At 57.9% G+C, this 23,903-nt stretch overlaps 3 long non-coding RNA genes across 3 annotated transcripts; 2 read left to right on the top strand and 1 right to left on the bottom strand.

Annotated features, from left to right (window-relative positions):
* The first annotated feature begins 6,817 nt into the window (after positions 1-6,817).
* LOC136110748 (uncharacterized) lies at positions 6,818-10,014 on the top strand. The gene is made up of 3 exons (XR_011742082.1): positions 6,818-6,991; positions 7,455-8,150; positions 8,448-10,014. It is a non-coding gene; the product is annotated as an uncharacterized lncRNA (long non-coding RNA).
* An 83-nt stretch (positions 10,015-10,097) lies between these two features.
* LOC139829548 (uncharacterized) lies at positions 10,098-16,134 on the bottom strand. Its single transcript, XR_011742080.1, has 3 exons — positions 16,020-16,134; positions 11,344-11,584; positions 10,098-10,528 (listed from the first exon to the last, which is right to left on the bottom strand). It is a non-coding gene; the product is annotated as an uncharacterized lncRNA (long non-coding RNA).
* Positions 16,135-16,413: 279 nt separating this feature from the next.
* LOC136110749 (uncharacterized) lies at positions 16,414-23,903 on the top strand. The gene is made up of 2 exons (XR_011742081.1): positions 16,414-17,397; positions 22,333-23,903. It is a non-coding gene; the product is annotated as an uncharacterized lncRNA (long non-coding RNA).

Here is a 23,903-nt window from a genome sequence, read left to right as displayed (position 1 = left end):
TGCAACTGGGCCCTTCTCTCTGTCAGTCTCTTCCTGAATGTTCTGCAGGGTACGCTAAATTAGGTTTTTACACATATCTGTGGAACAAGTTTTTTACAAAGACTACATACAGGCTGCATTGTTTAATGGCAGCATATACTAATATCACACGCTCAGGTTTCACAGCCACTGATAACATACCCATTTAGACTGGTTTGATTAACAAATATATCGTTAAGTCTATTACAGTCCCTAACCCCAGGAAAAATACATCCATGTGTTTAGAGAGAAATTATCTTACGGATATACGCTTGCCTGAATCTGGCAAGGAATTCTTCAAGAAAATCCACAGGTCCACAAGGCAGAAAGGCCGGGGCACTGCCTGTGCGGCCCCAGGGATGGGTCCCCAGCTTGGTGACCTGCAAACCACGTTTTTGTGCAGACGGGGAGGAATGGGGACTGAATCATTGTCAGGGAGGACGAGACAGGAGGGTGCTGGGGACCCGGAGGGTTCTGAGAAAAGGATTGTCAGCGTTGTGCGATGAGGAACGATTCACACAGACGCAGAGGGGGCGCACAGGCACAGAGTTCTTGTTGGCAGCAAGAGCAGAGCCGGGCAGAGCTGAGCTCTCTTTTATTAACGGTTCTCCATTTATAGTTTTACAGGGATGAGCTTGGGCTAAGAGGTTAGACAAATGACTTTATTCAATAATTGTTATTCTAAACACACCACACTCCTATTGTGACTGGTTTCAGTCACGTTCCCATGCGTATCTTGTGGGCGGCATTCCGACCCACTCGTTCACACGCGCAGGCCCAACATTCACACATCGCACACACGGGGGTGGTTTTCTGACCCGAGATATCGTTCTCACTGGTCTGGGCCATCACGTCTTACACCCATAGAAAACACTTCCGTGTAACCTGTCCAAGGCCCTTTAGCTGGAACCGCACACCCTGCCATTCCCGCAAGAGTCATCGACCCTGAGCCCTTCGACGGCCCGTGGGACCAGGCGGGCGGCCTGGAGCCGGGCGACCTGTGGCACGGAGCGTTAATGAGCCCTAGGGCACCGCGAGTGCTGCTGCATGGACCAGGCCTCTCTCCTGGGAACACCAAGGGAGCAGCGGCCATCCACCACCACCCTGTTTGGTTCGGCAGCCTGAACCCCCTCCCCGAGTTTGGCAACGGCACCCCCCTCAGCACCTTCAGCAAATCAGAGCAGTCCTCTCCATGGCACTGGGAACCGTGAGCAGCGGGAGCTGCAGCGGGACCCGTGTGGGAGCAGGTCCGGTGCTGCCGGGGCCGGTGGGAGAGGGGTGCAGCCGGCTCCAAAGCCGGTGTGAGCAGCCATCGCCTGCCAAAGCTGCGCCAGGCAGGGCAGCCGCGCTCCCCGCTGCAGACACGTTGGGTGAGAGGGGCAGGAAGAAGCGGGGAAGGGTGGAAGGAAGCCCATCGGCCCTTGCAGCCCGGTGTCCCCATGTGGGGACATGGCAGGGGTGGCCTGGGGAAACCCCTCCCACTCAGGAGACAGTGGGTGGGGGCAGCTCCCGGAAGCCCCTGCCCACTGCAGAGCCCCTGGCAGGGCCTGGGGGGCAGGTGTGTGCAGCCCCTCTGTGACACGGTCCGGGGTCACAGTGGGACAGCCACACGTCACAGTGGTGACAGCCCCCCTGTCCCTGTCGTGACCAGCGTCTGCCCCACTCACCCGGTGAGGCCGAGTGGACTCCAAGTGCTGAGAGCTGCTCTCGCACCGCTCTGCTCTGGAGTAGCTGCTCTGCAGTGAGGAGGAGAAGGCGGAGAGAGGGAGCAGGACAGCACCAAGGAGGGTGAAGGGTGGAGAAGGAGAAGGAGGAGGAGGAGGAGAGAAAAAGAAGGAGGAGGAGGAGGAGGAGAAGGAGAAGAAGGATCAGGAGAAGAAGGAGGAGGAGAAGGACGAGGACAAGGAGAAGCAGTAAAGCCATTGTCCAGCCACTCTCTGCAGTTGTTGACTTGAAGCAGGAGTGGAACTAAGATGGCAAGACAGCTCTTCTTGCAGCCTCACCTGAGCCCAACTATTGAGAAGCTGGAGCGTTATGGTAAGGCCTTCAGGCCCAATTTCACATGTGTGTCTGGGTCAAGGACATCTCTGAAATCAGGCATGGAAACCCGAGGACTGTGGGGGGTGGTTGCTCAGGAGTGGTGAGTGCAAGGAGGGACCTGCTTGACCATCCCAAAGGGCTGAGGGGCTGATGTGGCAGCCAGGGCTCCTGGTTCCCTCCCTGACGTGGCCCCTGCCTTCCTGGGGCAGCCCAGGCAGAAGCCCCTGACCCCAAGGGGCTGCCCTTGCCTGGCGCTGGGCATTGCCCACGCTGAGCTCACGTCTGAATGGAAGAGCTGAAGGTGCTCGTGGGCCACGTGGGCTCTGTGTGTTCAGAGATGTGACCCGGCAAAACCGGCCCCTGCTGGGGAGACACCAGGGCCTGCCCTGAGCCTCCGAGAGCCGCGTGGAGCGCAGCCCCGTGCCCCCGCGGGCAGGGCAGAGCACTGCCGGCTTCCCGTGGGAGTGGGTCACACCCTGGAGAGCTGCACCCGCAAGGAAAGGAGCCCCTTGGAGGCAGCAGGAGGTGTCCCTTGGTTCTTGCCGGGCTGGAGAGAGACCACCTGAAATGCCTGAGTGAAAGATGCATCGCTCCTTGGACAGGAGTGGGCCGAATGGTCTTGAGCTTGCTGCCTCAGAGCATGACGGGTCTTTCCCTTGTTCTTCCAGAGTTCGCTAAGATTTGGGCCAGCACATCGTATCACCTCAGCCTGCAGCTGGCTCTCCACCAGGTGGGCCTCGCCTCCTTCTCCCCTCACACCCTGATGAACGCTGATCAAGTCCTGACAGCCCTTTGCCATCGGGTGCAGCTGTTCTTCCCCTGCGTTGAAAGCAGGAGCAACGCCCCAGCACAACACTGCAATGCACACCGTGACATGGACACCTTCTCTGTCCATTCAGATGTACAAGAAGGTCCCCCCGTCAGAGTTGCATGTGAAAACCTGGAAGCCTGGGACACATCTGGATTTATTCCAAGCGTGGGAACCCCCTGCCTTCTATCTGATTGAGCCAGAGGGTGTTTGTCAGCTTTCCCTCACCTATTTGGTTCTTCGTAGCTGAAGGGGGGTGCGAGGGAAAAGCGCAGCCCCTGTTTGTGTTCTCCCAAGGAGCCCATCTTGCTCCTTTGTACCTCAGGCCAGGGCAGGGCACTAAGCACCATCAGCCTCCTCTGACAAGTCACCCGTCTGCCCCTCCAAGGCTTCTTCCCATCCGCCATCTCCTCTGTTCCAGGCTGTCCGCGTTCCCGGAATCGGGACTTTTGCGGTTGTCACGCAGCGAGTAGCCCTCAGCGAGCAGGATCTGGTGATCGTGGAGAGACCCGTGTTCCAACCTGAAAAGGCTGTTGCGCAGGACCGTGAGCTCCGCTGTGCTTGCACAGACTTTCCTGGTGAGCAGCGTGAAAGCGGCGCTGGCCTTGAGCAGGGTGGGAGGGGTGCTGTGCTCTCCAGAGGTGACTGAGGGGAGCACCAACCACCCACCGCGGCCCTGCCAAGAGCTCCACTCGACAAAGCCAGCTGGCTGTGGAAGGACCCTGCCCAGCTGTTTGTTTTAAAGAATCACCAGAGGACAATGCAGCTAAGAGCGCACTCTCTTTGTCCTGCTTCAACAACAGGGTCCCTCACAGCTTCCTTGGTGTGGTGTCTTCTGGTTCCATGATGCTTCAACTCTTGCTCCCCCTTTCCGCTGCTCTAGACCTCGTCCAGGCAAATGCCGGGGCTCTTCCAGCTCCCTCAGCCTCCTTGCACAGGGGAAAAGCAGGGGAAACCCAGGGGGGAAAGACGGTTCCTTCCAAAAGCCACTGGCGGGACACCTGCGCCTTCTGGTCACTGCTGCCTTTGGGGCAGCTGTTGTGGGACCCCGGGGAGCACCAGGAGCTTGGGGCTGTGTTTGGGGTGCGTTTCTCTCTAAAGACAAAGACAGCACCGAGTGTGGGCTGGCACCCTCCAGCTGCCCTGGGACCTGGCGCCTATCTCCCCACTTTGTCCCGCAGTCACTCTTCTTCCCACCAAGTGCCTAAGACTCTTTGTTTCCCTTTCTGTATCAGAGAAGCCACCGCTGTCTGCTCCGCACCTCACTGTCCGCTTTAAGAGGAAGGGACAAGCCGAGCGTCTCCTCAGAGGCGCTGGCCCAGCCAGGCAGCCCAGTACCAAAGTGTTGCCCGAGGGCCTGGAGGCTGCAGACCTTTGATTGTAGCCTGCCCAGCAGGTCTGCAAGCTCATGTGTTCCTCTTCTCTCGTCTTTCAGGCCACCAAGATTTCGAGCAGCTGCCGTATGCTCAGATAGCCTCAGAGAACGCTGTCTCTGAGGGCACCGTGCAGCTCTACATGGAAAGGACCACGCACCTTTTCCATGCCTGCGTAGAGAACGGGCAGAACGTTGCCATCATCTGGAGGGACGTGGGCATGCTGATTGTCCAGGGAAAAGACGTGAAAATGAGATTTTACTTAGACTTTCTGGAAAGGCTGAATGGCGCTGGCAAGATGCTGCAAGCTCTTCTCGAGGTAGGATTTTCACTTTCCCAGCGCCACTCCTGCTGCTTCTGAAATGCTTTCTGGGGGCTGCTTTCCCCTGGCCGGCCATGCCTCGTTCAGCCCCTGGGCTCCTGGAGCTCTAGAGCACAGCAGGCTCTCTGCAGAGCACCTCCCTGGCGTGCAATGGCCCGGCTTTGCAAGAGCCGCCCCCAGAGGAGCTGCCCTTTGCGAGCAAAGGCCGGCGTTGATGGCGGGGAGCGCTGCGTGCCCCACTCTGGGGGCCGGGAGCAGAGGCACAGGCAGGGCAAGGCTTGCTGAGCCCAGAGCCCTTGGGCGGCTCTGGCTCTTTGCTGGCGCTGGGCTGAGGCGGAGCGAGCAGCCGGCCCTTCCCAGCGTCCGCTCCTCCCGTCATCCGCCTCTGTCCTCGTTGCAGATGCCGGAGATGAGGGACTCGGTCATCTCACGCCATGACACCGCTGCTTCCCAGACCTCTTCTGGACGTGTTGTCATCCTGCCATGGTACGTTTGACTTCACTTGGAGGAACGGGGGACAGTGGCACAGCTTCTGCATCTGTCCTGCTGTGGACCTAGAGACGCATTTAGGCAACATTTCCCGCTACGTTTCTCCTGCTCCTTTTCTTTCCTCTCTGGGAGAGACTGCTCTTAGGTCCGGAAACGTTAATCTGCAAGGCTCTACGAGGAACTCGGAGGGCAAGATCAGAATTCAAAGGCATCTTAGAAAACCAGAGCACTAGATAATACTCTGCTCTCCATGTGCGCGATGAGCAGAGTCATTTCCCCAGCAGCAGCAAGGGGGTTTTGTGGGAGGACGGCCATTCTCAGGGAGGGATGGAGAAACGCGGGCACAGGCTGACGGGGCCTCTCCCGGCACTGGAGCTTCTGCTGCGTCCCTCCGGGTTGGGCTGCGGTGGGAAACAACGTGGTGTCCTTTCTTCAGCCTGCTGCCTTCTTCCTCTGCCAGGTACCAACTTGAGACCGTGCCCAAAGTGCCAGCGCTGATAGACCTGAACGGATGTGTGAAGGGAAAAGGTGATGGCCTGTGGTGTGAACCTGCCCCAGCAGCAAATCTGTGTGCGCGGGACCAATGCAGAAACCCCAGAGCCGGGTTCCCTTGAGATAAATGATTCCCCTCCCCAGAATGACTCCTGGACAGCACCAGTATCTGCCATGGAAGCCCCCGTTTCAGCACACGGATGAGAGAAAGCCATGCAAACAGTCTTCCCCAGGGAATAACGGTGCACTGTGGGCATGGGGCGTTGGATGAAAAAACAGTGTCAGAAGAGGCCTAAGACCTCCCAGGAAACATGGCTTTCCCCCAAAGGGATGAAAAGGACCACCTTCCCCAGTGTTACCACAGCCCTGAGCAGACCCGCACGTCACTCTCCTTGGAACTGGCACACGAGTGGCACCCAGTTCCCAGAACAACACCGAGATGCTGTTCTGAAGAACCGTCTCCTTTCCCGTTTCTAGAGGATGCTGCCGGGAAGCGCCTCCTCCGTCGAGCCAGGCTTCCTCCACATCGGTTACCTGCCCTGACTGTGACGCCGGAGCAGGGTCAGAAAGCCGAGGGGAGTGAGCCTCACGCCAGGTGAGACACTCGCACAAACGGGTGAGCGTGGCCCCCTGCTCCGGTCTCTGTGGGAGCGAGACGTTTCTCCCGGAAACACCCCACGTGCGCTTTGCCCACGTCCCACTGACTCACGGTTTCTTGCTCATGGCAGTGTCTGCAGCTTCTTGGCAGACTCTGCTGGCACCACCATTTCTTTCTTCCCTTCCAATGTGCAGATCTCTTGAGTAGCCAAGTGCAAAGGCTCGTTCCAGGAGCAGAAGGTCATTTTGGCGTTCCCTTCAGGTTGAAATGAGCCTGGCCTTTCTGTTTGCTGAGAACAGAGTTCTGCAGTTAGTTACTGCAGAGGATTGCCCTGAGCAACCAGGAGCCTCTTCTGCGCTGACGCCTGTCTTACGGAGAGCTCAGTGGCAGGATGGCTTTTCCGTGGGGTTGTGTCCTCCTCCCTTTGACACTGTGTCCCCAGCGCCCACCCTGCCCGTACAGGGCGTAGCGCTATCTCCGGGCACAGGACCCTGTTCCTCTGGGTGCTCCAGCAAGAGAGGGCCGAGACCTGGGCATCCTGGGTTGCAGGGGGGCTGTTGGGCACATCCGAGGCTGACAGCTTGGGGTCTTCTCTGTGCCTGGGGACTTGATCACAAGGATGTGAGCAGAGCCCGTTCTGCTGCAGAAGCAGGGGCGCCACCTGGAAGCACAGGATGCAGAACCAGCTCCTCCTGCGCTCCTGCCAACACGCCCTGTTGTGTCTTTGCAGGCAGCTACCGGTCATCCAGAGGAGCTGCTTGAAGGAAAAGGAGGAGAAAGGAAAGCTACCGCCTCTGGTTGCACCCAGAGAAGTGGACTTCATAGCCAGAGCCATTGAGAGGAGAGAAAAGGTACCCGACACCGGATGCTGCAGGAGCACATCCTACTGGACTGTAGAGCAGCGTTGCTCCACACATGCCAGTGCTCACAAGATTCTCCACTGGGTGTTCACGGGACCACTGACCGGTTGCTTTGGTGTTTGCTTGGAGAGAGGCGGGTCACTGTCAGTTGAGAATATACTTGTCACTTCCAGCAGCCTGGAAACACCCCCAGAGCCCTCACGTGGGGCTGTTTCTGTCGGCCCGGTGGCTGCAGGGCTGGTCTGGGCTCGCCAGCTGCCGGCTGGTTTGTAGCCCGGTGGTGGCTGATCTCCCTGGTCATCCCAGACGGGCTCCTCGGTGGAGCCTGCGGGAACCTGGGAGCAAACCAGCGTGGACAGCGAGGCAGAAGAGAAGGGAGGGAAGGGAGGGAAACAGCTCAGCCGTGGCAGGACAGACTGATGCTGCCTGCTATTGCATTTCATTCGGCCTCCAGAATAAACGGCAGAAGAAGAAAGAGGAGAAGCTTCCACAGTATATCCAGAAATTCCTGGAAGGAGAGGAAAAGAAGAAAAAAGAGGCGGCGGTAGGGGAAAAAAGTAAACGGCCGTCAGCCGGAGCAATGAAAGCAAAGGCCGAGGCAGAAAAGGAGACACCCGGTGTGGAAGGAGAGGCAGAAAACCCAGAGGAGATGCAGAGGAGCCAGGTACTTGGGATTCCTGCAGAAGAAGAGCACTTTCTCCCGCGGGGCGGCTGAGACCGCAAAGTACCCTGGCACCCAAGCCGTCACAGCAGCGTTGCTGCAGCAGAGCCGGGCGGGTGATGCTGCCCTTCCTGAGCAAGAAGGGGGACACAGAGTTGCAGTGAAACCCTGGTGACACTCAGAGGTCACCCCAGGGCCTGCTGAGCTCCTTCTCCCGGTTCTCCCCGTCCCCTGTGGTCCATCCAGAAGTGTTCTGGGGTCTGCGTGCTGGGAAGCAGCACCCTCCGGGTGCGGGGCTGTTGTGTGAGAGTCTCCTCCTGTGCAGGAATCCAGCTCCCCTGAGTGCTCCTCAGACAGCTCCCCGAGCAGCGTGGAGTCAGACGAGTCCAGCTGTGACCTGCTGGAGATCAGGACCATTATGGAGGACTGGGAAGAGGCCGGAGAAGAGCCCCCCACAGTCCCTGAGGACAACAGCGTCCCCCCGAAGCGGTACGAGTGTGTCCGCTCCAGCCGAGCCCTGGGGCCGTGGGGGGTGAGCCAGAGGTGGTGGGTACAGGGAGCCAACACCTGAGCCACGGGGCTGCACAGGGCGCCCGGGGATTTCTGCAGCCACGGGAACGGGCTGGGTTAGACCCCACGGCAGGGGCCAGAGCAGGGGCTTGAAACCCCTCCTGCCTCCAGGGGGCTGTGGGGCAGAACGGGGCCGCATAGCTGTGGGGTGAGTGTGGGAAGAGGCAGGACGGTCCCAGCTGCAGAGTCAGGGAGACTTTGTCCTTGCTGTTGCAGGAGCCTTTCCCCACGGACAGACCGGGCCCTGCGGGAGGTGGTGACCTGCATCCTGGGGCAGGTGGCCCGCAAGAGGAGAGGGGAGAGGGATGAGCAGCTGGATCTGCAGGACAAGCTCCAGTGGTAAATCTCTCCGGACACGGGCAGCGCTTCCTCTCCCGCAGTCCCTTCCTCCTGCTCCCCGCAGCCCCGCGGGAGAGAGCCGCTTCTCCTGGCACCGGCCTCTCGGCAGAGCCGCTCCTGCGGCCGCGGCTGGCGCCCAGCTGGGAGCCCGGCTGGAGCGCGCTCCTGTGCTCACACCACCTCCTCCCGCTGTGTGTCTGCAGCGAGCTGGCCGTGCTGCGCTGGGAACGGTCGGGGAAAGAGGCAGGCAGCAGCCAACACCTGCGGGAAGCTGCACCCCAGGCTGCACTCCCTGCCAAGGCGGGGGAGAGGAGGGCAGGACCGGTACGTCCCCAAGGCTCGATGTGGTGGCGTTTGTAATGGCGACGGCGCAACGGTGCGGCCAGGCTGGTCTGGGACAGCAAGCAGCCGGGTTGCTTTCAGCCCCGCGCTCCCTTGGCTCAGGGGTCGTTGCAGAAAGGCTCTGCAGTCGGGACCGTGAGCAAAGCAGGGCTGATGGAGAGGCTGAAAAGAAGGGGCAGGAGGGAGGGGGGGCGCTGAAATCCCCCCAGCCCCTGCCAGGGACACCAACACTGCCTGCTGCTGCATTGCCGTGGTCCTGCAGGCGCAGCCCCGCGTGTGCACGGAGGAGGAAACACGCAAGCTCTGGGAGTCCTTGTGCAGCAAGATAGAGCAGAAGCGCAGCAGTGGCACCGCCAAAGGCCTGGAGAAAAGAGCCAGAGCAATGGGAGGCCCAGGTACCGCAGGCCGTGAAAAACAACTGGGGAAAGAGCATTCCCAGTTGAGTGTTTGCCTTTTGGAGTGCTCGCCTCTGAAAAAGGGGCTGTGGGCCAGCTTCAGGCCAGAGCTGGGCAAAGAGGGTGTTTTCCTGACAGCCCTGGGGGCACGGAGAGCAGCAGGGTGGGACTGCACCCCAGGGACCTGAACCTGCTCTCTCCAGACAGCAGCAGATCCCACCACAGGTGTCCTGACCAGACTTGTTGCTCTGCACCTCTGTGCATACAAGACTGCAGAGCTTTGTACTCAACTCCGCAGCTCTGGAGAGCGGATCTGCTCCACGTCGGCCAGTGCCAGGAGACCGTCTCAGGCGCTGAGGCTCGCGAGAGAGACGTCCAGCAAGAGCCTTCTCCGGCGTGACGAGCGCCAGTGCCGGCCAGGCTGCTGGCACCAGCTCTTGCCCCCATCAGTAAAGCCCCCCCTGCAAACCGCTGGGTCTCACGCTGTGGGTGTTTCCTTGGTGGCTGTGAGGCTGCGCTGGGCAGTGGGTGAGCGCTGGGGGGGCAGGGAAAGGCCTGCAGGGAGAGGGCTGGAGCTCCGGCCCTGCTCCAAGGGCAGCCCTCCCCAAGGCTCTGCTGGACCCGCTCGGCTGCGGCCCCGCTCTTGGTGCCCCTGCACCTTGTGGCCCTGGCACTGAGCCTGCTGCAGCTGCACATCCCGGACAGGAGCGGGAGGAGGAGGAGGAGGAGGATGTGAAAAATGCAGTTGTGATTTGTGCTAATGTCAGCAATCAGGACACAGAACCACGGGCACAGTTCCATGCGGTGCTTTATTCCAGCGCTGGGAAACCAGGGGTTCGCACCCAAAGCTTCCAACAGCTGATTCAGACCATACCTTATTATACAAGTCAGCCACATACATATTCATTACACCCCTGACAACCATTAGAATATTCCACACCTGTAATAACACAAACTTCCTATCTAAAAGATGCTACAATTATCAGTTATTTTCTACGGTACCAACTTTAAAAGAATATATCGTAAATCTATGTCCACCTTAAGAATAAGGCTCGGTTACAGTTACCTGCCTTGTAAGAATATACCATAAATCTATGTCAGCTTTAAGAACAGAGTTTGGTTACTGATCACAAGAGTTCTATGGCTACAGGGCTGGTTGCCATCCTAATATTAATCCAACTGTAACAGATCCAGCGATATTCAGGGAAGACCCATCCTGTCCTGTTCCATGGAACAAAACCTCTTGTCAGGTTGATTCCTCTCAGCCGCAGGCCCTGCCGGCCGCCCTCACGCATCCCGGGGGCGCCGGGGGCTCCCGCCCCGCGTTGCCCCGCACGCAGCGCTCCCGCAAGGCCCCGCACACCGAGGGAGCGGGGGGGGGAGGCGGCTGCGGGGGGATTCGAACTCGGCACCCGGAGCACAGGGGGGGCGGGGGGGGAGGAGAGGGACGGAGCCCGCTCGGCTCCGGGGAGGCCGCGCGGTGCAGGGGCGGAGGGGGCGGGGCCAAGGAGAGGGGGGCGGGGTGATGGGGAGGGGGCGTGGCCACGCAGCGGGATCGCCCGAACGCCTGGGTCCTCTCTCCCGAACTCCTGGGTCCCTTGGGGCACTCCTGGGTCCCCCCCCAACTACTGGGTCCTTAGGGGTACCCCTGGGTCCCCTTTCCCGAACTCCTGGGTCCCCTCTCCAGGACTCCTGGGTCCCTTTCCCAAATTCCTGGGTCCCTCCCCAACTACTGGGTCCTTAGGGGTACTCCTGGGTCCCTCCTGAACTAAATCCCCACCTGAACTCCTGGGTCCTCTCTCCCGAACTCCTGGGTCCCTTTCCCGAACTCCTGGGTCCCCTTTCCTGAACGCCTGGGTCCCTTTCCCGAACTCCTGGGTCCCTTTCCCGAACTCCTGGGTCCCTTTCCCGGACGCCTGGGTCCTCTCTCCAGGACTCCTGGGTCCTCTCTCCCAAACTCCTGGGTCCGCATTCCTGAAAACCTGGGTCCCTCCTGAACTGAATCCCCGCCACTGGAGTGCAGCCATCAGACTCACAGAACAGTTTGGGTTGGAAGGGACCTTCACAGTTCATGCAGTCCAACCTCTGCCATGAGCAGGGACATCTTCACCCAGATCAGGTTGCAGTTGGTAGAAATGATGACCTTTCAGAGCGTGCTGGTGGTACTTTGTCCCTTGTGCCCTGCCCTGATGTGCAGAGGAGACAGAAGGGACACTGGGAAGCTTTGGGGAAGACCCCCCGTATGCTGAGGTGTTGCGTCTCCTTCCTCTTCAGCCTCTAAAAGGTATGTGGTAAAGAGTAGAGCTGGAACCGGGGGTTCCCATCATTTGGGATAAACCCTAAAAACTCATTAATCATTTTGGTTGGAAAAGACCCTCAAGATCATGGAACCCAACCATAACCCACCCCTGGCACTGACCCATATCCCTGAGACCCTTGTCTAAGGCTTGACAGGAGCTCCAGCGCAGTTGTCTGCAGCCAGTGCCGGCGAGAAACCTAAAATAGGACATGGGAGAATTTGCATGGGAGCGTTCACCACGCGGAAATATCTCTGCCTTGGGAGGGCTGAGATTGAGTGGGTTGGAGGTTCTTTTTGTTTTCAAGGATGTGATCAAAATCACATGAAATGACACACAACGAAGGGTAGGCACAGGCTGGGACTGACACCGGAGCCTCAGCACCGCGTTTTATCCTTCATGGAGAAAGGGAACCAGGCTAAATCAGCCAGTTGGAGGCCAAAACAAGCGGCTCCTTTGGCTGTTCTGGGACGGGAGATGCAGGCAGGGCCACCAGTGTGGGGTCTGTCCTGGAGCTGCAAGGGTGGGATGCGGGACGAGGCAGCCAGAGCTGCATCCACACAAGGAGGCATAAACATCTGCCATTTCCATGTTGGTTTTAGGAGGGTTAATACATGTGATGGTGATTTTTGACCCACACATCGCCTGGGTTGGCATCACCAGCCACAGGTTGGGTTTTAGCATCGTTCTAAAATGCTGGAGGGAGCAGGGTGGGACTGAGGCAGCACTGGTGACAGAGGGACAGAGCCCCTGGGGTCCATGTCTGTCTTGTGCCAGACAACCCAGAGTTGGACTCGGTTCTCTGGGGGGCCCCAGGAGAGCAGAGCAGAGGGGGAGCATCCCCTCCCTCCACCTGCTGGTGATGTGGCCCAGGAGACACTTGGCTCTCTGGGCTGCAAATGCACATTGCAGACTTATGTCCCTTTTGTCACCCACCAGCCCTTCTCCACAGGGTTGCTATCCATCCATCCATCCATCCATCCATCCATCCATCCATCCATCCATCCATCCTCCCCCAGTCTGTGCTGGTACTGGGTATTGCCCTGACCCAGGTGCAGGACCTTGCACTTGGCCTGGTTGAATTTCACGAGGTTCACATGGACCCCCCAGCCTGTCCAGGTCCCTCTGGATGCCACCCCTTCCCTCCAGCGCATCGACAACACCACTCAGCTTGGTGGAAAAGCAGAACTGAAGTGTCTTGGGTGATGCAGAGGCCAGGGAAATGTGCCTGGCTTTAGCTCTCTGCCAAGAACACCTGGGGAAACCCTTTGAAATGCTTCAGCCACTTTAGCAGAGAAAAATAACACCCCCACACAGCTGCCAGGCTTTCACTGCTCACGCAGGGACAAAGGACAGCGCGGGGACAGCACAGCGCTCACTCTGGAGCTCGCCGGCTCTGACACCCGTGCCTGTTTGGGAGAAATCTCAATAGGAAAGATTTTGTGCTCTGGGATTCAGGTCATCTGGAGAACACCAGCAAGGAGAACGACTGCCAAAACCTGCACAACGATGTGACCAGCTCCAGCTCCCCTGGGGAAGGAGGCGGCTGGTGCTTGTCCCAGCCCAGCCACGCCATGGGCGACCCAGAGCGGATGACAGCAAAGCCTCTTTCCAGGCTCTATTCGCTGTGAGACCGTGGGGCAGGGTCCCATCCAGGGGGAACACGGGGAGCACATCCTGCCCGAGCTCTCACAGGCCGCTCTGCTGCACGGGGAGCAGAGGAAGGGACAGAGGGGTCTGGGTGGCCCCAGAGGAGCTTGGAGCAGAGCAGGGGGCACAGAAACCCAGGGAGGGTCTTGGAGACGGGTTCAGAGAGGATCCAAGTGTATATGGGGAGGGGGAAAGGGATGGGACGGTGCAGGGGGTGTCACACAGGGTGGGAGTGAGCATGCAGGGACCAGAGCCAAGCTGAAGGTGCTCGGTGGGGATAGAGGTGATTGAGCAGGGGACAGGAGCAAAGCCCTGCGGAGGGCAACGGAGCTGGAGGGGATTTGGAGGGGTAAAGAGGAATCGGGGAGACCCAGGAAAGAATCTGGGGCATGGGGGGTGTGAGGGGGAAGCACAGGAGCTGTGATATTTGGGATCAGAGGAACTGGAGAGAGGATGCAGAGGGGAAGAGGGATGGGGAGAACCTAGAGTGCACAGAGAGGGGGGCAGAATGGGTGCCCCCAGGGTGGGGGGAAGGCTGGTTTGCCAGTCATCACCCCCCAAATGAGCTGGGGCTGCAGGTGGTCCCAGCACCCCCACCCTGGGCAGCAAAGGGGGACCATGGCAACAGCAGCAGGTCCCACTGCACATCCAGCATCCATCAGGGGGAAATAAAACACCTAAGTGGGGGCAGATAAAGCAGGAAACCCCCAAAGTGGGCACAGGGAACAGAGCTGAGCACAACACATCCCAGCACTGGGGCTGCTGGGCTTAAATTGGTGTCCAGGAGCATGGGGGTGCAGGTGAGGATGCTCAGGGTGATAAAGGCATCAGAGTGGGGATGCCTGTGGGAGGGGGTGGTGGGGGCTCTGAGGTGCTTGGGTATGTGTGTGTGTCCCCAGCCCTGCAGGGGACAGGGGGACAAGCACAGCCCTGTGACACACACGTAGTGGCTGCTGCTGGGTGTCATGGTGTGGGGACCCAGGATCACCCCAACACGCTGCCCTGGGCTGGGGCCAGGCGGGTGCTCCCCCAAACTGTCAGCACCCACTCCTGGGCACCCCCCACTGGCTGCAACCCCCTGGGCAGGCACAGTGGTGCTGGGCTGTACTGGGACCTGCTGGTTCACAGCAGGATTTGGGGGGGGCCCAGGAAGAGCAGTCGGGCACCCCACCCTGTGCTGAGCTGGATCCATCCACCAGCACCACGTGGAGGACATTGGGGTGCAGGGGGGTAGGGAGGGGGTATGCAGGGTGAAGGGGCAGTATAGTGGGGTACAGGACAGGACAGTGGGTGTGGCAGGGTGCAAACCCCCCTCTCTCCCCCTCCCTCCTTCATCATGGAAGGAGTAGACACATCTCCCTCTCTCTCTGCTACAGCTTCTTTTGTTTGGCCCCAGAGCCCCTGGCCAGGGCCGTTAGGAGAAGGGAGCACCGAGGTGCCAGGGAGCCACTGGGCGCCCGCAGCCAGTGTGGGGGATGTTTGGAGGCTTCAGGGGCACCCACAGCCAGAGTGGGGGTGCAGAGAAGCTTCTGGAATGCCCACAGTCAGATGTGATCAGCCAATAAAAAACGGGACTCTCGTCAAGACTCCGCCCATTTGTCGCGGGTCTCTCGCAGCACGAGCGAGATGCTGCCGCCGAGAGCCCCCCCGGGATGGAGACTCCGCTGCCTTGCCGCCGCGGGTGTGAGTGAAACTGCCCATCGCAGGATTGCGAGTGTATTATAAATTTACCCTCGCAGAATCGCGAGTGTGCACTTTCCGTACTCACTACAGCACGTGTATCTCTTCAAAATAACCCCACACCGTGTTCAGGCAAGTGCGGACTCCTCCCGGACTCAGGGACGGCTCCGGCACTGTTTTGGTGAAGCCACGTGCATGCACTCTGTGCACCGCCTGTCGTATTGGTTGCTGCCCCTTCATCATTTTCCTCAACTGGTATCCGAACCTGTATTCGAGTCACTTTTGGATGCTAAAACCCTGTTTCTCACCGGTTTAACAGAAGTTGTTTTGGACCCTGTTGTCCCTTAAACGAACCTGGGGTGCCTCCGGGACACCCCCCTTTCCATGTTGATCCCCAGGAATGAGTCCCCCCTCAGTCTCCTCTTCTCCAGCTCCAGAGCCCCAGCTCCCTCAGCCTTTCCTCACACGGGAGATGCTCCACTCCCTCCAGCATCTTGGTGGCTGCGCTGGGCTCTCTCCAGCGGTTCCCTGTCCTTCTGGAGCTGAGGGGCCACAACTGGACACAATATTCCAGGGGTGGTCTCCCCAGAGCAGAGCAGAGGGGCAGGAGAACCTCTCTGACCTACTGACCACCCCCTTCTAACCCACCCCAGGTACCATTGGCTTCCTGGCCACAAGGGCCCAGTGCTGGCTCATGGTCACCCTGCTGTCCCCAGGACCCCCAGGTCCCTTTCCCCTTCGCTGCTCTCCAACAGGTCCTTCCCCAGCTTAGGCTGGAACCTGGGCTTGTTCCTGCCCAGGTGCAAGCGTCTACCAGTGCTGCCCAGCGCTGATGAAATAAAGAATGCCGCCGAACAGCGGCATTGCCTCTGCTGTTCACTCCATCTCTTCGCTGCCAGAGAGTTCCCGCTTTCACCAGAGCGCAAGAGACGAGGCCGAGAGAGCCCGGGAAGAGCCGGAGCCACCCCCGCCTCCCCGAGCCGGCCACGCCAGCAATTCAGCCGCCCGAGCGCTCTCCCCGCCACGCCCCAAGCGGCTCCCGCTGCCCGCGCAGGGGAAACGGGGCTCCCCGGCCCGGGACTCACCGGCCGTGCCGAACGCCCGCCCGCTCCGGACGCCGCTCAGCGCCGCGCTCGGCAGGGGCACCGCCATGCTGCGCGCCGCCCGCACTGGAAGGGCCCCGTTCCCATAGCGACGGGGGCCGCGCCGCGCGGAGTCCGGCCTGGAAGGCCCCGCAGCCGTAGCAACGGGTCTGTCTACCGCAGCGCCGGGCTGGGAATGCCCCCCTGCCCTAGCAACGGGGCTGTTTAGCGCGGAGCCTGCCTAGAAACGTCCCCGCAGCCCCGCGGGACGGGCTCTGCCCTCCCCGGGAACCCCTCCCCATCGCCGGCCTTGCTGCTCCGACCGGGCAGAGCCCGCGGAAGGACCGGAGAGGCCCCGCTGTCACCCCGGGGTACCCGGACGGGAGGTTAAGCCCAGCACAAGAGCCAGGGGTTTTTCAGAAATCGGCCCGAAAAGGAAAAGCTGCAGTTGCCTGTGGGCTGTGGAACATCCTGGGGGTGCTGGGGAACCGCAGTGCAGAGTCACAGAGCCACAGAATCCCAGCCTGGTGGGGCTGAAGGGGCCTCTGCAGACCCCCAGTCCAACCCCTGCTCACGGGGGGGTCACAGAGCAGATCACACAGGGAAATGCGCGGGGAGGAAAACACAGCCTGGACCCTTCACTTGGCATCGTTGTGTTCTGGAACATGGCCTTTAAAAACCAGAAGAACATCCCAGAGCAACCTCCAGACCTAAGGACCTGGGGCAACTGATTTCTGCCCTCAAATTCTGGCTTCGTCCTTCCAGGTCAAACTGGCAGTTTCTCCAACCACCGCGTGTGGTTTTTTGGCTCCAGAGAAGGACGAGGATTTCCTTCCCAGCTCCATCAGCAAAGCAGTGCCACACGCGGATTCGTGTGCACAAAACTGCCACAGGAACGTTCTTGTCCCCAGGTTCCCTGTATCAGAGTCTCAGGCGTTTGCATTTTAAAAAGATACTTGAATTATAAGACAAAATACAACTTAAAACGTACAGCAAAGAAAAGTCCAGACTGGGGGCCTCTCAGGGGGAGGGAACACAAGGCGAAAGAGACTTGGGCTTTTAAACCCAAAGCGGCCAGAGGAGGAGCAGGTCCCGCAGCAGCAGCAGGAGCAGCTGGAGCAGCAGCAGCAGCGTCTGCATCAGGGAGGTGTCTCCTCACCCTCCCCACTGGGCCTGGGGCCACAGTGCCCAAGCCCTGAAGCTTTTCTGACAGCTTCTCTCTCTCCCTTTCTCCCAGAGACCGCGCAGCAGCGGCTGAGCACGGCTCACCAGAGGAGACGGCGTGAACAGCCCCGCCAGGAGCTGCCCAACCACCCTGTGACACCGCTGACCGCAGCCCAGGACCTCGGTGCCCCGACCGAGGGTCTCTCCAGCACCCTGGGTGAGGCTTCCACGAGCTGCGGGTGGGAAGGGACTCGCCAGGGGAAACTGCGCTTGTACCAGTGTATCCAGAGGCTTGGGATGCTCCTGGGGGCTGGTTTAGTGTTCCTGTATGTAAACCTCAGGTGTGAATTGGCCTCCGCGTCCTCTGCAGGGGCTCAGCGGAGCTCTCTGAGCCAGGGCAGTGCCTTGCTCGTCTCCCTGAGATCCCCAGGCAGAGCCCTCAGCCCTGCTGCGTGTGCAGAGGAGCTGCTCCTGGGCAGAGCTGTCTCTCTGCAGCGCTGCCGCTTGCCATGAGCTCCCTCTGTCCCAGGAGCCCAGCCCAGCTCAGCAGCACAGGAGCAGCCCAAGGGGCTTTAATGACCCCTCTGGTGGGTTTGGTGCTGAGTCCATGGACCTCAAACCCTGAGGGGACGCTGATGAAACCTCTCAAGAAGTTAGATTCAAACTCCAAATTTTCTTGCAATGTTAATGAGTCCCACTGAGGGACACTACTGAGGAACTGACCCCATGGTCCGGTTAGAGAAGAAAACGGGATGCAGTGACAAGAGGTCAGGAAAAGCAAGGTGAAGTTCTCTTAGATGCTGAGTAAACCTGAATGTGTTTCATTAACCAAAGGGACAAGCCCTGACCCCCAGCCCTGGGAAGGCAGATCCTGTCCCTCCCACATTGCCCAGTGCCCTTCCTGGACAGTGTGATGTGGGGCTGTGCAAGGCCAAGGGCAGGACTATGGTCCCACACCTCCCAGGGTCCTGGCTGGGGACAAGGAGGCCATGAGGCCCCTGTGCTGGAAGGACAAGGTGTCTCCTCACAGGCATCAGAGGTGCAGACAACAGCCATAGCCAAGGGGAGAAGGAGCTCATGTCTGTTGGGGCTTTCAGCCTCTTTACATCCCGTGATCATCTCCACCACAGCCTGTCCTGTGCTGTGGCATCCCCTGCACCTCTCTCCCTGCAGGCTGCAGACATCCCCCCTGCTGCCCCACCTTGCTCTTGTCTGAGCATCTTCCTTCCTTTGCTGAGATCTCTGCATCCTCCCCAGCTGCTCCTTGAAGCACAAAGCCTTGGGCTGATGCAGACTCCCTCTGATGACCTGCTCCACCACAGCACTGCCCTTCCAGTCACATTACTTTCTGCTCATGTCCAGCCTGGACCTCCCCAGCTGCACTTTGTGCCATTATTTCTTTCTCATGCTGTTTCCCACTATGCAGAAAAGTTAGGGCTGAAATTGGGCAAGAGGAGAGTGAGCAAGCCCTGCTGTCCCCAAGGACAGGGAGAAACAGGGCTGGGAATGACAGACCCGGAAGGACACGTGTGTTTAGTCAGTGGTGTCTCTGCTGCCCCTGAGGTACTTGGGCAGACGTGTCACTGATCTCTAGGAATGACAAGGTGCTGCTGACAGGCCCAGTGTGACAATGCTTTGTCTGTGCCTTGATTGTGTTATCAAGGGGATGAGAACAAGATGGTGAAAAGAGGGAAAGGAAATTCGGCAGTGTAGCTATACCCATGGACACCCCGGTGTAATGCACTTCCTATTCATGGGCTGCCCTACATCTACTGGATAGAGAAGGGACAGATCTTGTGATGCTTCAGAGGTGGGAATGAGTTTCTTGCACAAAGGCACCGAATTTGTCTGCAGTGCTGTCTGTGTGTCTGTCCCACACTCACTGTGAATGGGGATGGCTGCCCTGGACAGGACCATCGCTGACCCTCCCAATGCATGTAGGGGTGTGTGAGAGCCTTGGCACCTCACGTAACACTGCAGGCCTATAACGCATATTAAAGGGAATAACTGTCCTGAATTCCATTTGTCAATAGAATTATAGAATAATTTCAGCTCTAAGAGACCCTCAGGATCATTGAGTCCAACCATAACCCAGCTCTAGCACTAAACCATGTCCCTAATAAATCCATCTAAACATCCTTTAAACCCCTCCAGGGATGGTGACTCCACCACTTCCCTGGGCAGCCTGTTCCACTGCTTCACAACCTTTTCCATGAACAAATGTCTCCTAATATCCAGTCTGAACATTCCCTGGCACAACTTGAGGCCATTTCCTCTTGTCCTATCACTTGCTACTTGGGAGAAGAGACCAACACCCACCATGCTATAACTTCCTTTCATGTAGTTGTACAGACCAATAAGGTCTCCCCTCAGTCACCTGGGCACACGTTGCCTCATGTGCAGGTGCTGTCAACCAACACCCCCAGGTCGCTCTCTGCGAGGCAGCTTTCCAGCCACTCTTCCTGAACCTGTAGAGGTTGTTGTGACCCAAGTGAAGTGCATGGCCGTGTTAAATCTCAGACAATTGGCCTCAGACCAACAATCCAGCTCATCCAGATCCCTCTGCATGGCCTTCCCACCCTCCAGTGCATCAACACTCACACCCAACTTGGTGTCATCTGCAAACTTGCTAAGAGTGCACTTGATCACCTCATCCAGATCATTGATAAAGAGATTGAACAAAATTGACCCCAATACTGAGACCTGGGGACACCACTCATGACCGGCCACCAACTGGATTTGTCTCCTTGGGCCCGGCCCTCCAGCCAGTTCTTTACCCATCGCAGATCCGTCATCCAGGCCATGAGCTGCAGCTTCTCCAGGAGATGCTGTGGGATACGGTGTCAAAGGCTTTACTGAAGTCCAAGGACAAAACATCCACAGCCTGTGTGGTGGATTCACTCCCCCATGACAGACTTTCCCTCATCTGCTCAGCCGGTCACCTTGTCATAGAAGGAGATAGGTTGATTAATCAGGACCTGCCTTTCACAGGCCCATGTTGACTGGGCCTGATCTCTTGGTTGTCTTGTATGTGCTGCCTGATGTCACTCGGGATGATCTGCTCCATGACCTTCCCCGGCACCGAGGGCAGACGGACAGGTCTGTAGTTCCCTGGATTGTCCTTCTGGCCCTTCTTGTAGATGGGTGCCACATTTGCCAATTTCCGGTCAATTGGGACCTCCCCACTTAGCCAGGGCTGCAGCTGAATAATTGAAAGTGGCTCAGTGATCACCTTGGCCAGCTCCCTCAGCATCCTTGGGTGCATCCCATTTGGCCCCATAGACTTGTGGGTGTCCAAGTGGTGTAGCAGGTCGCCAACCATTGTCCCTTGCGCTATTGGGGCTTCATTCTGCTCCCCATCCCTGTCTCCTGTCTCAGGGGGCAGGGTACCTGGAGCACAACCGCTCAGACTCTTAAAGACTGAGGCAGAGAAGGCATTTAGCACCTCAGCCTTTCCCTCATCTCTGTCATTGTGTTTTTCCACACACACCAGAGGGTGGAGATGCTCCTAAATTATCCTTTCCTTGCTGATGTATTTATAGAAGTATTTCGTCTTGTATTTTACCGCAGTAGCTGGCGTCAGGTCTAGTTGGGCTTCAGACCTCGTTTTCTCCCCGCATAACTTCACAGCATGCTTGCAGTTCCCTTGAGTTGCCTGTCCCTTCTTCCAAGAGTTACTGTTTGATTCCCAAGTTGCAGCCCCAGCTCTCTGTTCAGCCAGGCCAGCCTTCTTCCCCACCGGCTCACCTTCCAGCACACGGGGACAACTGCTCCTGTGCCTCTGAGATCACCTTCTTGAAGAGAGACCAGTTTTCCTGGGCTGCGTTGTCCTTCAGAACTGCCTCCCAAGGGACTCTGCCAACCAGCCTCCTGAACAGGTCCAAGTCTGCCCTTGAAGGCCAAATAGCAGTTCTGATGACCACGCTTCTAACTTCTCCAAGGATAGAACACTCAATTATTTCATGATCACTACACCCAAGGCAACTTCTAATGAGCCCTTCTCTATTGACAAACAACAGATCCAGTGGGGCTCCTTCCCTGGTTGGCTCACTGACCAGCTGGGTCAGGAATTGTCTTCCATACACTCCAGGAGCCTCCTGCACTGTTTCCTGTCTGTGGAGTTTTACTTCCAGGAGACACCTGGTAGGCTGAAGTCCCCCAGAAGAACAAGGACTGGTGATCGGGAGACTTCTCCCAGCTGTCTGTAGAATATTTCATCTGCCTGTTCATCCTGGCTGGGTGGTCTGTAACAGACCATCCCCTAGGATGTCCACCTTGTTGTCCTTCTCCTTAATTCTTACCCATGGAGACTCAACCCTATCATCACCCTCATAAAGTTCCAGACAATCAAAACCCTCCCTAACATACATGGCCAGCCCACCTCCTCTCCTTCCTCGCCTATCCCTTCTGAACAGTTTACTGTCATCCATTGCAGTGCTCCAGCTCCGAGAGTTATCCCACCATGTTTCTGCGATGACAATTAAATCACAGCTTCTCTGCCTCACAAGGGCTTCCAGCTCCTCCTGTTTGTTGCCCGTGCGGCGTGCATTCGTACAGATGCACTTCAGCTGGGCCATTGATAGCACTGGGTGGCAGACCGAAGGGCACCATTAGCACTGCCCTCAGATGCCAGCATGTCACCCTTGGCTGTGCCTCTGCCACATCTGGTTTCGTCCCCCTCTCCCTTCAAATCTAGTTCAAAGCCTCTCAATAAGTCCTGCTAACTTAATATGGTGATCAATGGGAGTCAATGGGGGTCATTGGGGTCAATTGGGGGCAATGGGAGTCAATGGGGGTCAATGGGGGGCAATGGGAGTCAATGGGAGTCAATGGAGATCAATGGGAGTCAATGGGAGTCAATGGAGATCAATGGCGGTCAATGGGGGTCAATGGGAGTCAGTGGGAGTCAATGGGGGTCAATAAGAGTCAATAGGATTCAATGGGAATCAATGGGGATCAATGGGGGTCAATGGGGGTCAATGGGGATCAATGGGGATCAATGGGGGTCAATGGCAGTCAATGGGGTTCAATTGGCATCAGTGGAGGTCAATGGGGATCAACGGAGATCAATGGGAGTCACCCTGCCTGTATCGGTTCAGGGTGCACAGTGACCTCCCAAAGATATTTGAGATGTTCCTGTTTCTTCTATCAGTAAATTCCGTTAATGTTCACCCAGTCGAGTTCCCGTCTGCTTTGCCTGTGATGCTGCCGGGTCCTTCCTGAGCTCACTGGAGTTCCCCATCCTTCTCTAAACCCACCAGCCTATGGGAGACTTCAGGACTTCACAGCAAGATTGTCCGGGTTACGGGAAAACAGGAAAACTCAGTCACAAATCTGCAGAAAGCCTGACATCCACACTCTTACTGTGACACAGGAACATCAGCAAGGCCCTGCCTATACACCAAAGATTAAATTAACGGACAGTTTTCCTGTGAAGGAAACAACTAAGGATCGACTGAATGGAACCATCTGTTGTTACCTGTTTTCACAAGAGGCGGATGCTGCTTCAGCTCCCATCTTTCAGTCTGTTGCCGATGAGAAAATAGAAGTGTGGTTTTTTGTAAGAAGGAAACCTTAATTGGAAAGTTGGTTCATGGACATATTTGCCTCTCTGGCACATATCGAGTTAAGAGCCCAGGAAACGTTACAGAGTGATCAGCAAAGCAATCCCAGGACACTTAAGAGATCCCATACCCACACCAGTCTGTCTTTCCTTTTGACCCGAGTTCCCCAAGCCCCAAGGCCATAGAGACCCACAGGGATCCATAGAGACCATAGAGACCCATAGAGACCCATGGAGACCCATAGGGACCCATGGAGACCATAGAGACCCATAGAGACCCATAGAGACCCATGGAGACCACAGAGACCCATAGAGACCCATAGGGACCATAGAGACCCATAGAGACCCATAGGGACCCACAGAGACCATAGAGACACATAGAGACCCACGGAGACCATAGAGACCCGTATGGACCATAGAAACCCATAGAGACCATAGAGACCCATAGGGACCCATAGAGACCCATAGAGACTCATAGAGACCCACAGAGACCCATGGAGACCATAAAGTCAAATAGAGACCCATAGGGACCATAGAGACCCATAGAGGCCACAGGGCAGTCGTGCACTCGGGTCGCACCAGGGAGGAGAGAGCAGGACCAGCGCTTGGCACCCAGGGTTGGTAACAGCAATTTGTGCTCTGAGCTGGGGCTCAGTCCATGTGCAAGCCCAGCCAGCACGGGTCCAGATACCAAACTGAGGGTGTCAGTTCATCCCTGATGCCACACACACAGCACCTTCTCCCATCGCCTCCTCCTGATGAACTGTTATGCAGCCCCTTCCAGCTCAGCCCAGCTCAGGCACCTGCACTCTGGCTCAGGGCTGCCTGGGGCTGGTGACCCTCGGGGCAGCAGCAGGAACCACTCTGCCCCTGGTTGTGGGGCTGTCCCTGCACTGAGCCCTCCGGCCCAGGGCTGCTGAACTGGGCCATGGTGGAGCCCAGGGGTGCTGAAGTCCACAGGTCCCCCTGTTGATTTTCCCATAGAGACCCACAGGGATCATAGAGACCCTAGAGACCCACAGAGACCCATAGAGACCCACTGGGACCATAGAGACCCACAGAGACCCATAGAGGCCACAGAGAGCCATAAACACCCATAGGGATCCATAGAGACCATGGAGACCCATAGAGATCCATAGAGACCCATAGAGACCTATAGA

Source organism: Patagioenas fasciata, chromosome 21 (assembly GCF_037038585.1).
Source record: "Patagioenas fasciata isolate bPatFas1 chromosome 21, bPatFas1.hap1, whole genome shotgun sequence".
Taxonomy (NCBI): Eukaryota; Metazoa; Chordata; class Aves; order Columbiformes; family Columbidae; genus Patagioenas; species Patagioenas fasciata.
This window is presented reverse-complemented; position numbering and strand designations above follow the sequence as displayed.